General features: G+C 55.2%; 1 protein-coding gene across 6 annotated transcripts in view; it reads right to left on the bottom strand.

The window, feature by feature from the left end:
• The window catches only part of PLEKHM1 (pleckstrin homology and RUN domain containing M1), a 54,548-nt gene extending 43,395 nt beyond the window's left edge, over window positions 1-11,153 (bottom strand). For 3 of the 6 annotated variants that reach the window (XM_084615730.1, XM_084615735.1, XM_084615736.1), the window contains exon 1: window positions 11,086-11,153. The gene's annotated coding sequence lies outside the window, so the exon portion shown is untranslated. Of the gene's footprint in view, window positions 1-3,188; window positions 3,620-6,985; window positions 7,019-11,085 lie in introns of those variants that run through there. The other 3 variants (XM_084615732.1, XM_084615731.1, XM_084615733.1) reach the window with 3 other exon arrangements.
• Window positions 11,154-13,645: the final 2,492 nt, after the last annotated feature.

Genomic DNA, 13,645 nt, shown 5'->3' with positions numbered 1-13,645 from the left:
CAGAGCTCATGCAGTCCTCCCACACTGATCCCAGCTGAACGCATGGAGGCATTTGGTGGCAGAGGCCAGGGAGGCATACAGTGAGCATGATTGGAACATGCAGGAGGAGATGCTGAGGCTAATGGGGGAGCAAATGGACATGATGAGGCATCTGGTGGAGCTTCAGGAAAGGCAACTAGAGTTCAGACCCCCACTGCATCCATTGTGTAACCGCCTGCCCTCCTCGCCAAGTTCCATATCCCCCTCACCCAGACGCCCAAGAATGAGGGGGGGGAGGCTCGAGTTACCCAGCCACTCCACTCCAAGGGATGGCCCAAGCAACAGAAGGTTGTCATTTAAACAGCTTTGATTTGTAGTGTGGCTACAATAAGCACTGTGGCCTTGTCCTTCCCTCCTCTCCCACTCCACCCAGGCTACCTTTTACTAGTCAGCATTGTCAGTGATCTGAAGTTCTTTTTAATAAACAAAGAATGAATGGATTCAGAACAATAGGGACTTTATTTTCCGTGCCAGCTGTGGTCGAAGTGCGGGAGGGGGATTGGCTTACTGGGAAGTACATTCACCAAAGGGGGCAGCTTTGTATCAACACACAACTGTCACACCGTAGCCTGGTCAGTCATAAAATTGTTTTTCAAAGCCTCTCTGATGTGCAGCACGCCTCTGTGTGCTCTTTTAATTGCCCTGGTGTCTGGCTGTTCAAAATTGGCTGCCAGGTGATTTGCCTCAACCTCCCACCCCACCATAAATGTCTCCCCCTTACTCTCACAGATATTCTGGAGCACACAGCAAGCAGCAATAACAATGGTCTAACCTACTCAGCAAATAGCGCCAGCGCCCCTTTAAATGCCCAAAGGCACATTCTACCACCATTCTGCACTTGCTCAGCCTATAGTTGAACTGCTCCTTACTGCTGTCCAGGCTGCCTGTGTATGGTTTTATGAGCCATGGGAGCAAGGGGTAGGCTGGATCCACAAGGATAACTACTGGCATTTCAACATCCCCAACGGTAATTTTCTGGTCTGGGAAGAAAGTGCCTTCTTGCAGCTTTTCGAACAGCCCAGAGTTCCGAAAGATGTGAGTGTCATGCACCTTTCCCGACCATCCCATGTTGGTGTCAGTGAAACAGCCTTTGTGATACACCAATACTTGCAACACCATTGAGATGTATCCCTTGCGGTTTAGGGTTAGGGTTTATGTACTGTTTGGCAAGGTGATCCGGTGCCAAGATAGGACTGTGCAATCCATCTATCGCCCCACCACAGTTAGGGAACCCCATTGTAGCAAAGCCATCCACTATGACCTGCACATTTCCAAGAGTCACTACCCTTGTTAGCAGAAGGTTATTGATTGCCTTTGCTACTTGGACCACAGCAGCCCCCATGGAAGATTTACCCACTCCGAATTGATTCCTGACTGACCGGTAGCAGTCAGGCGTTGAAAGCTTCCACAGGGCTATCGCCACTTGCTTCTCAACGGTCAGGGCAGGTCTCATCTTGGTATTCCTGCACTTCAGGGCAGGGGGAAACCAACTCACAAAGTTCCATGAAAGTGGCCTTACGCATGCGAAAGTTTCGCAGCCACTGGGAATCATCCCATATCGGCAACACTATGAGGTCCCACCAGTCTGTGCTTGTTTGCTGGGCCCAGAATTGGTGTTCCACTGTATCAACATGCTCCAGCGCCACCACGATATCCCAATTGCCACATCCCGTGCTTTCAGGAACATCTGTGTCCTTGTCCCCCTCACAATCTTCCTCGTGCTGGCAGCTCCTAGCCAGGCTCTGTATATACTGCAGGATAATGTGCAAGGTGTTTACAACGCTCATAAAAATAGCACGCAGCTGAGCGGGCTCCATGCTTGCCGTGCTATGGCATCTGCACGGATAACCCAGGAAACAAGGCGTGAAATGATTGTTTGCCGTTGCTTTCAAGGGGGGAGGGTGGGGAGACCGACAACATGTACCCAAAACCACCCGCGACAATGTTTTTGCCCCATCAGGCATTGAGAGCTTAACCCAGAATTCCAATGGGCAGTGGGGACTGTAGGATACCTACCCACAGTGCACCACTCCGTGAGTCGATGCTAGCCCCGGTATTGAGGACGCACTCTACCGACCTAATGCGCTTAATGGGGACACACACGATTGACTGTATAAAACTGGTTGCTAAAGATTGACTTCTACAAAATCGACCTAATTTCATAGTGTAAACATGCCCTAACTTATTTATAGAATTTGTAAGTGACACTTGCCTGCCTCCTATAGCTGGGAGTACAAGACTTCCCTCAATAGCAGAGGTTTTGAAGTGCACAGAAATATCAACACTGGTCAGAGAAAGAAGCAAAACTCTAACTCATGGCCTCCTGGCTCCCAGCATAGCCTTGGCTAAAAGGTATTGTGAGGGAAGTCTCTCTCTCCCGCCCCCGCCCCCCCCATCTCTCTGAGCAATCCTGAGGTACAACACTGAGGGTTACAGGACAGTCCTTTCAATTCACAGGCTGACCCACCAAAAATGGAAGGGGGGGAAAGCCATAGCATGAGAAAGCACACCCTGGGACAGCTCCGAAGTTAGTGACTGAACATGAGCTGAGTGACCGATGCTTGCACCATACCTCTGAGGTCAATTTGACCACCACAGGCCAGAAAACACAGACTGCACTTGACCGACAAGCATGGTGGTGAACGAAGAATCTCTTCCAGCTGCTAATGAAACCAGCATTTTCAGCTTAAAATGCTGCAGTCACAGCTGCACCCCAAGTCAGGGAGCCCACCTACTTGCACAAATGCTCAATGCACTCCATACGCTCCTCATTCAGGACAGCACAGTGAAGCACACAAAAGGCAGGACATGCAGAGTTGACGATGAATGCTCAACAGTGCCTTTAATTATGTGATCACATAACCATATCTCTCAAATGCAGCAAAAGGAGAGTTTTCACCTGCATACACACGTAACAGGTAATTAGCAAGTGCTGGAGATAAGGGGAAGTTCTGTGGCCTGTATTATACAGGAGCTCAGACTAGACAATGACGGTGGTTCCTTCTGACCTTGGAACTTACGCACCTATGAACTCAGAGCTCCTGTGTTCTTAGGCCTTGTCTACACTGGCAAGTTTCTGCACAGTAAAGCAGCTTTCTGGGGTGTAACTCCTGAGGTGTGAAGAAACTCCTCAGCTGCAAAAAACCCACCTGCGCTGCATTGCCAGGGTAAACACATCAATTGCTTTCAGCGCTGTAATTGGCCTCCGGAAGCGTCCCATAATCCCGCAAGTGGCCGCTCTGCTCATTGTTTTGAACTCGGCTGTCCTGGAGACATGCGCCTCTCCCCTTTCAAAGCTCCCTTTCTGACAGCCCTTGCACGCTGTGCCGGTCTGCTCTGGGACACAAAGCAAACCATTATTGTGGAATGATCCTGCCGGTGAACACAGCGGCAGGTGTGTGTGTGTGTTACAAGACAGCATGCTGACACACTCTCTGTTCCCCAAAACACAGTGTCTCTCCCCCCACATACACACACACACTCCCTGTCACACACTCTCGCCCCTCCTCTTCAGTTGAAAAGCGGCTGGCAAGGCACTGGAATGCCCATGGAACAATGGGACTGGGAAACCTGCATCATGTGATGCTGTGCCTGCCCCATGAGGCATTGCAACCCCTTCCCAAAGCACCCTGTGGCCACTTGCACCGTGGGGTAGCTACCCCAGTGCGCTGCTCTCTGGGCCATTGCAAGAGCTGCTAATCTGGATGCGCTCTGCCATCACAAGGAGCAGAGTGTGCACACACAACAGCGCTTTAATAAAAGTGGTGTAACTTGTTGCACAAAAAATTTGCAGTGTAGACATACCCTTACTGTGACACTGTGGAGCCAACACAAGAATTTGATATGAAGAGATCAGATAAAGTTGGAAAATTCCATAGTGTTTCAATGAAGTTTTGCTCTGTCTGGAGAGTGAGGTGGAGTTGTAGACAAAAATACATTGTGCAACCCACAGCTATTGGGATGGGGATTTTCTTCTATGATGTGACATGTTATCTAACATCCTAGAGAAGTTCAAACTGGATTATCTGACACTACTAAGTGATCACAGAATTTAAGAGTGCGCTGTAAAGCACACAGCACAAGGAGACAGTTAGGGTTGATAGTTTAATCCTATCTCTGCATTTCCTGGCTTGCATATGAAATTACTCAGCTTTGCCATGGCAAACACTATTTTAAGCACGGAATTTTCTCGTTTAAAAAATTAGCAGTACAGATAAACAAAGGAAGTTACAAAAATATTGAGTGTATGTGTATGTTGGGTCCATGTCTGGGGCATGGTGGAGTGCATGGAGAATGTTTGACTGAGACGCTCTGTAGTGCATGTACGCACCCGCGTCTGGTCCATATCTAGGATTTGGCCTCTGAAGTTGGTGTAACGTGCCTCGGAGGGAGGGTCTAGCTGAGATGTCACTAGAGTACGTACAGGTTTGCCTGTGTGTGCAGTCTGTACCCTCTGCCTCTTGCACATTACCCAATCTCTCCGAGCCTGCATACTGCAGTGACAAGGACTTACGAGAGATGGAGAAACAAAGCGTAACTCAGAAAATGGAGCCCACATTAGGTACATTCAATCCCACCTCTGCTCTCTGTCTCTGCACATCATTACTGTATGAGCTAAGTCTTCACAAGAAATTCACAGAGCCTAAATCACTGAGCCAGCTTCACCCTCTCCAAATAAAACACACCCATTCCAAGGTGCCTGAGTGAAACAGGAAGCCTGCCAGCAAGCACCGTCTACATACTTGTGCCAGCTCTCCTCGAGCTAGTGTGCTAAAACAGTAGCGTAGCTGGAGTCGCACAGACAGCGCCCAGGAGGCTCAGGCAGGTGTGGACTCAGCACGCTGCTACCCACTATTTTTAGCACACTAGCTCGATGAGAGCTGGGAATCACACCCCTAGCTCCAAGTTCTGACTCAGCCTCAGAGTGAACTCAGACAAGGTGAAACTTTACCTGTGCGGAAATGGAATGACTCGTCCAATCTGCTGGGATCCATTTCAGTGACACTGCACCCTGCTCCCGTCACTTCCAGGTACTAATCCCCTTGGAATGCAGTAGTGTCACCTGGCAGGTGAGCATTCCTGCGTTCCAAGGGGATGATCTCCTTTTCCTCTTCCTCTGTCCAGCCACAACAAAAGAATGGGAGCAAGGGCCATGACTGAAATCTGATGTTGCAGCCTGACCCATGGAAAACGGGTGGCCTGGATCTCTCTGCCAGCCTGGGGAAGTGAAGTGTGTACGTGAAGGGAATGCCACTGCGGCTTCTTAACCAGAGAGTAAAGAGTGCAGTCTGCTCCACCAGACCAGGGGCACTCATCTTCACTCCCTGGGGACTTCCAGAACAGCAGCAATCCCACCGTGATTCTCCTGCTGACCCAAGTTCCCTGGAGAATGCAGAAGCAACCTCAGAGTCTCCCTGCAGCACTCAGTGGGTTGGGAGGGGGCAGGATTAAAGACCAGGACCACCAAAAAGGTTGGAGGATCCAGTTACTGGCACACTCCACTTAAAGGGCCCTCACATTCATGAGCACTTATGCAGGCAACTACCCCACTGAAGCACTAATCCAGGTGAGCAGGGGTCTCAGTGAGGCCCACAATTCACTATAATCCAATTCTTCTGCAGGAAGAGAATTTCATGAACCCCACCTCTGTGCCCCTTCAGGTCCACCCTAGAAAGATTCCCCTTCAAGACTGTTCCCTGGGAGCGGCAGCATCTCTGAGCCAGTGAGCAATATGATTTGCAGTCAGAACAGAGCTGTGTAGGGACACGGAGAACTACAGGCTACTCAATCATGTGCTATGTTCTTTGGGGAGCATGCACCCTGCACCTTAAACTGTGATGCAGAAGCTCCAGCTGAAAGATGGGTGAAGCAGAAAATAGAGCACAAGGTGTGGTCACTTTTGAAACAATCTGTGATCTCATGTCAAAGGAGCAGCAAGAAACACCATATGAAGGTGGCAGGCCACACTCCACTGAATGCACCAATAGCAAAGAGTGAAGAAAAAGTCCAATTAGCTGTGCCAGACTCCTGCTCTTGGGAGGGTTGGGGAGAGCGCAGAGTCAAACCTAATGCAGCTGCCAAGTGGGGTAGGAAGCAACTCCTGGCAGAGAACCTGACTCTTCTCCTGCTCCACCCACTCACACGGCAGGGTGCTGCATGGCCTACTGACATCCCCTAGCTACCTCAGCTCCAACTGGCGACGGCACCCCACGCAAAACACCACTGTACAGATTTTCAGAATGGTGCTGCCCCACTGAAGCCCTAGGGAAATCTGTCACCTCCCTGCAAAGGAAATTTACTCCTCTCCTGAGATGCTGCCTGACCTGCTCAGCACTTCTCTTAGCATCAGCTTTCAAACCCAAAGGGACAGCTGCAGCTGGGGATGGAAGACCCCCAATACTATCTTCAATCAAACACCATTTCAAAGTCCTGTTATAGCGACAAGAGAGGACTTACTATGGCTTGGGGTGGTGCGGAGGGAGCAGGGTAAGGGGAGAGGAATCAGCAGCCTAGAGGAGAAGTCAACACCAAGAGAAGCTGACCCTATCACTCAGACTTTCATCTCGTGGCTTTGTCCTGAGGACAAAGTTCACGGTTAGCACAAGGTTTGTAACTTGATAACTCCAGTTTGTTAATAAGATGCTACTTGTGAAAAGAAAATACTGCATTCTCATTCAGCCATTGGGAGATGCTGCAAAGTACTCCATAAAAGAGGTGGAGATGTGATTCCAATACCAAGAGTCTATGATCTGGAATAAAATATAAAATCCCTTGATAATGAAGTTTGCGCACAACAAAAAGATTGGTCAGGTGGTGAACAACAACACAGACAAGTTACAGACAGAGCAATCTGCATCACTGGGCAAGCCAGATGCAATCAAACAACATGTGTTTTAATATGGCCAAATGCAAGGTCATACACTTAGGAACAAAAAGTGTAACTTACAGGATGGGGGCTGGATCTTGGAAGGCAGTGACTCTGTAAAGGAATTAGAGATCATTGTATTTAACAAAGAACACGAGGTCCAAATGCAATGCTGTGCCAAAAAGGGCGAACAGTGTATAAACAGAGGATTACTGAGCATGAGGAGGGTGGTGATTTTACATCTGTATACAGCACTGCTGAGACCACTACAGAAATATTGCACCCTATTCTGATTTTTAAAAGGATGCTGAAAAAATGAAGACACTTCAGAGAAGCTTTTAGACACAACAAATCGTGTATCTTAGCAGGGGGTTAGATGGCCCTTGAGGACCCTTCTAACCCTATGGTTCTAGGATTTTAAGAACCACAAGAACGATTTGAGGTTTGGAAAACTTTAAAAACAACAACAACGAGAGACTCGGGATGCTCAGAGCTCGTCTACACTTAGCCTGGTCTACACTACACAGTTAGGTGCACGTAAGGCAGCTTACATTGATCTACCACTGTAAGCATTTACACTAAACTGCAGCTCCCACCAATGTAACTTGCCCACGACACTGATTTAACTCCACCTCTGCGAGAGGCGTAGTGCTCAAGTCAATGTAGTTAGGTCACCGCAGTGTAGAAACTGCATGGCTTACATTAAGAAAGGAGGACTTGTGGCACCTTAGAGACTAACCAATTTATTTGAGCATGAGCTTTCGTGAGCTACAGCTCACTTCATCGGATGCATTCAGTGGAAAATTCAAAAGATGTTTTTATACACACAGAACATGAAAAAATGGGTGTTTATCACTTCAAAAGGTTTTCTCTCCCCCCACCCCACTCTCCTGCTGGTAATAGGTTTATTACTATAAAGAAAACCTTTTGAAGTGATAAACACCCATTTTTTCATGGTCTGTGTGTATAAAAAATCCTCACTGCATTTTCCACTGAATGCATCCGATGAAGTGAGCTGTAGCTCACAAAAGCTTATGCTCAAATAAATTGGTTAGTCTCTAAGGTGCCACAAGTCCTCCTGTTCTTTTTGCGAATACAGACTAACACGGCTGCTCCTCTGAAACCTGGCTTACATTGACTGCCTTTCAGACGCCCTCCCACAATGCCCAACACCGACACTTAAAGCGGTGCAAGCGCTCCTGGTGAGGACACGCACCACTGCTACAAGGACCGTGGCGCCAACCTGCAAAAGCAGTTTAATTACGGCAGCGGCTGTACACTGACGTAACTTAGCTCAACTACGTTTTGTAGCGTAGACTTGCCTTACAGCACTTCGGCTACGTCTATGCTGCACACCTTACAGCAGCACCCCCAAGAAGGGGCCGTAGCTTTGTCAGCAGGAGAGCGTCTTCCTACCGACAATGCACTGTCCACACCGATGCTTTTCGTCAGCAAAACTTCTGATGGTCGGGGTGTGTTTTTTCGTACCCGACCGAGAAAAGTTTTACCGATGAAAGTGCAGTGTAGACAAAGCCTTAGTGAAGACGCTGCCGGCACCTCCTATCAGTGTAGGTACCCCACCCCCCGCCCCCCAAGGTGGTAGCTATGTGGACACAGCACTGTCTATGCCAGGGTTAGATTGGCATAACCACGTCACTCCCGAGTGTGGCTATACCGACATAAGTTTGTCATGCAGACAAGGGCTAAGTCTATTTAGCTGATTGAAGAGAAGGTGAAGAGGTGACTTGATCACAGCTATAAGTACCACATGGGGAGCTTTCTGATGCCGGTAGGTTCTCTAACAAAGTCACAAGCTCTAGTGGTCAGTAGTTAAGAGATAGAAAAACATTTTTTAACAGTGAGGGTAACTAACCATTTGAACAGATTACTGAGATATGAGGCAGATTCTCCATCACTTGGAGTCATTAAATCAAGGTTGGGTGTTTTTCTAAAAGATATGCTCTAGTAATCAGGTTTGAAGCAGCGGATGAATTTCTAAGACCTGGATCACGCATCTGCAAACCACACAGGGAGAGAAGGGACATGGAGCGGAATTCAGGGACAAGAGAGGAGAGGAGCGAGGAGAGAGCGGAGAGCCAACAGTAGTTGGAGGAAAGGAGCTGGGGGAGGTTCGAAAGCTGATGTCAGTGGCACCCAGAGGACAAACCTGGGTATCGGTGGCATTCAGGACAGTTACTCTAATCAAGACCATCAACAAGCTTAAGCTGCTAGTTTTCAGGGCAGGGACGATGTTGCCTCTGTGTCTGGGCAGCACCTAGCTCAGCGGGACCGGGATGCTTAGCGGGACCACGGGGCATTACTGCAATAAAAGTAATGCACAACAGCAGGTGGGCCCAACTGACCAAGTTTACAGGAGGGAGATACCAGCTCCAGGCAAACCAAACACAACAAAGGAATCCGCCTGGCGCTCTCTGCCAGCTGCGCCCGGAAAGCCCTGGGACTGGACACAAGGGCACTAGGTGGCCGGTGGGGTTGGGGTTCAGAGGGATTGGCGGGTGCGCTCTTAAGCAGCGATTCTCCCTTCCCGCAGCGGGACCCCCACACCCGCCACCCTCTCACTGAGAGCCAGGCAGCGCCGCCTCTCGTGGGGCACGCCGGGAAGTTCTTGAGGCTTCTTGCCCCCCGGGCAGCGCAAAGTGTCCTTCCAAAACGGAGCAGCTGAGACGGAGTTAATGCGGAAGCAAAGACGAACCCAGGGTTCCCAGGCAGCCCCGCTCCCCGCAGCACGGGGGGGGGGCGGGGGGGCCGAGCCCGGCTCCCCGCAGCACGGAGGGGCGTGGGGGGGTCCGAGCCCGGCTCCCCGCAGCACGGGGGGGCGTGGGGGGGTCCGAGCCCGGCTCCCCGCAGCACGGGGGGGCGTGGGGGGTCCGAGCCCGGCTCCCCGCAGCACGGGGGGGCGTGGGGGGGTCCGAAACCCCGCTCCCCGCAGCACGGGGGGGGGCGTGGGGGGGTCCGAGCCCCGCTCCCCGCAGCACGGGGGGGGGCGTGGGGGGGTCCGAGCCCCGCTCCCCGCAGCACGGGGGGGGGGCGTGGGGGGGTCCGAGCCCCGCTCCCCGCAGCACGGGGGGGGCGTGGGGGGGTCCGAGCCCCGCTCCCCGCAGCACGGGGGGGGCGTGGGGGGGTCCGAGCCCCGCTCCCCGCAGCACGGGGGGGGCGTGGGGGGGTCCGAGCCCCGCTCCCCGCAGCACGGGGGGGGCGTGGGGGGGTCCGAGCCCCGCACCCGCAGCACGGGGGGGGCGTGGGGGGGTCCGAGCCCCGCACCCGCAGCACGGGGGGGGGCGTGGGGGGGTCCGAGCCCCGCACCCGCAGCACGGGGGGGAGTGGGGGGGTCCGAGCCCCGCACCCTCAGCACGGGGGGGGCCGTGGGGGGGTCCGAGCCCCGCTCCCCGCAGCACGGGGGGGGAGTGGGGGGGTCCGAGCCCCGCTCCCCGCAGCACGGGGGGGGAGTGGGGGGGTCCGAGCCCCGCTCCCCGCAGCACGGGGGGGAAGTGGGGGGGTCCGAGCCCCGCTCCCCGCAGCACGGGGGGGGGTATGGGGGGTCCGAGCCCCGCACCCTCAGCACGGGGGGGGCCGTGGGGGGTCCGAGCCCCGCACCCGCAGCACGGGGGGGGCCGTGGGGGGTCCGAGCCCCGCACCCGCAGCACGGGGGGGGCGTGGGGGGGTCCGAGCCCCGCTCCCCGCAGCACGGGGGGGGCCGTGGGGGGTCCGAGCCCCGCACCCGCAGCACGGGGGGGGGAGTGGGGGTGTCCGAGCCCCGCACCCGCAGCACGGGGGGGGCGCGGGGGGGTCCGAGCCCCGCTCCCCGCAGCACGGGGGGGGGAGTGGGGGGGTCCGAGCCCCGCACCCGCAGCACGGGGGGGCGTGGGGGGGTCCGAGCCCCGCACCCGCAGCACGGGGGGGGCGTGGGGGGGTCCGAGCCCCGCACCCGCAGCACGGGGGGGGAGTGGGGGGGTCCGAGCCCCGCACCCGCAGCACGGGGGGGGCGCGGGGGGGTCCAGCCCTGCCTCCCGCGGGCGGCCCCAGGAGACCCGGCGGGGGCCGGGCCGGGGGGCGGCGGGGGCGGGGCACGCGGGGCGGGGGGCGGGGCCAGCCGGGGGCGGCGGGGGGCGGCGAGGGAGGGGGCGCGCGGGGGCTCTGGGGCGGGGCGGGCGCGCGCTCACCTGCTCCGCGGCCCCGAGGCTCCGGCTGGGAACCCGGAAGCGCAGGCGCCGCCGAGCGCGCGCCCCCCCCGCCCGCGTGACCCGCGACGACCGAGGGGCGGGGCCAGGGGCGGGGGAGACACGCCCCGGGGGGCGGAGTCGGAGTCGGAGTCTCGCTTCTGCAGCCGGGAAACGGGCGGAGGACGCCGGGGGGGGGCGGGTCGGTGGAAATTGGTGCTGCCCCCCCCGCCCCTCCCCCTCAGGCTCGGGGCTGGGGGGGGGTTGGGGTGCAGGAGGAGGTGAGGGGGGCGGGCTCCGGGAGGGAGTTTGGGTGCGGGGGGCCGGCTGGGGGGGGTTGGGGTACAGGAGGAGGTGAGGGGGGCCGGCTGGGGGGGGTTGGGGTACAGGAGGAGGTGAGGGGGGCGGGCTGGGGGGGGTTGGGGTACAGGAGGAGGTGAGGGGGGCCGGCTGGGGGGGTTGGGGTACAGGAGGAGGTGAGTGGGGGGGGTTGGGGTACAGGAGGCGGTGAGGGGGGCGGGCTCCGGGAGGGAGTTTGGGTGCGGGGGGCGGGCTCGGGGCTGGGGGGGGGTTGGGGTGCAGGAGGAGGTGAGGGGGCGGGCTCAGGGCTGGGGGGGGTTGGGGTGCAGGAGGAGGTGAGGGGGTGGGCTCGGGGCTGGGGGGGGTTGGGGTGCAGGAGGAGGTGAGGGGGTGGGCTCGGGGCTGGGGGGGGTTGGGGTGCAGGAGGAGGTGAGGGGGGCAGGCTCGGGGCTGGGGGGGGTTGGGGTACAGGAGGAGGTGAGGGGGCGGGCTCGGGGCTGGGGGGGTTGGGGTACAGGAGGAGGTGAGGGGGCGGGCTCGGGGCTGGGGGGGGGTTGGGGTGCAGGAGGAGGTGAGGGGGTGGGCTCGGGGCTGGGGGGGGGTTGGGGTGCAGGAGGAGGTGAGGGGGGCGGGCTCGGGGCTGGGGGGGGGTTGGGGTGCAGGAGGAGGTGAGGGGTGTGGCACGTACCTCGAGCGGCTCCCGAAAGCGACCCGCATGCCCCTCTGGCAGTGTGTGTGAGGCGGGATCTCCGCACGCCACTGCCCACAGAGACCGGCCAGGCTGCTCCCCTTGGCCGCCGTTCCCGTGCCAGAGTTGGCATTCGGGGCAGGGGCAGTGCGCGGAGGCGGGATAGGGGGGTGGCACCGAGTGGAGTGAGGGCGGGTGGAGTGAGGGCCAGCGGTGGTGGCAGGGCCAGGGATGCTCTGGGGGAGGCAAGTGGGCGCAGAAGGTGGGGCTGGGGGAGAGACCCAGCCCCGAGCATTGGCCTCTGACATAGAAAGGACGACACAAAATGTTAAATTACTTTGAAAAATCAGAGGAGGTGACTTAAGTGGGAATTCCAGTCCTGGAGGCACTCAAAACTAGTGGCACTAACAATGGGGTGGTGATCAAATGGGGCTTTTCCATCTATATTATTATGTAGTAAATTGCCATTTTGCAGTCCCCTTTATTGTGGTGGTTCAAACAGTGGACAGACCCAGTGTCACTGCTCGTCCCTGAAGCTATTCGTATGTGTGACGTCGACATGCCCAGGCAGGTATGGTCCTGTGCGTGACCAGCCATCTGCTCAGTATTTCACCAAAGGGGGCCACCGTAGCTCTGTCAAAAACAAAGAACCAACGGATTGTCGTGGTTATTGGGAAAGGTTTTGATGGTAAATAGTTTAAGAAATATGTAAAATATAGAATATTAGGTTTCAAAACTGTTTAAGTGAGAACTTATCACCAAAGACCAGGTGCGGTCTTGGCTAACTCAGTCAACGCTGAGAAGAATGGACATCCATGGAGCCAGCCATGTTTGTTGTCTGAACCAGGTGTAGGCTTGAGGATTTACAAAGACAAAAGAACCCCAAGAAAAGTCTCCGAAACGGGGACCTCTGGCTGGGTAAGAGACAGTGGTCTGTAATTGTATAAGAGATGAAGAAAGAACGCAGATTATTATCTGTTACTGAGGAGAAACTCTGCCAGTGGCAGTCTCTCACGAAAGGTAGATGCCAGCATTTAGACTGAACTAGGACTGACCATTGGGTGAGAGACCTTATAAGACAGGAAAGTAACTTTTTAATAATTATAGGCTATAGATTGTGTGTTATGTTCTGCTTTCACCTGTAACTGTGTGTTTCCACACCCTTACATTTGCTTTTATTTGAATCTCAACCCCAGACTGTAAAATAAACTTCAGGTTTTTTCTGTAGATGTGTCTACGGGCTTTGTGCTAAGGAGTGTTAAAGTGAGGTGAAACCAGTGAGCTGGGGTGCACTGCTTCCACGGAGCCAGTGGATGGGTGAACATTGTGGGTATCCAGTAGCTAAGGGACTGGGCAATCGAGTGTAGCAAAATGGTATGTGTAGCCAGGATTGGGAGAGGGTGGGGCTTGCGTTTCCAGCAGCCGGTAGTTGGGGAGGGTCTCCCCTCGGGAGTAGGGACCAGGCTTACTCCTGCTGTGAGCTGCTGGTGGTGATACACCCTGGACACCTCGGGTAACCCCCAAAAGTGTCACCGTATAGTTTTGTGGTATGCAATAAAACCTAGAGATGGCACC

This window comes from Lepidochelys olivacea, assembly GCF_965140295.1.
Source record: "Lepidochelys olivacea isolate rLepOli2 genome assembly, chromosome: 27".
Taxonomy (NCBI): domain Eukaryota; kingdom Metazoa; phylum Chordata; order Testudines; family Cheloniidae; genus Lepidochelys; species Lepidochelys olivacea.
The sequence above is the reverse complement of the archived record's forward strand: the minus strand, read 5'-3'. Positions and strand labels throughout refer to the sequence as shown.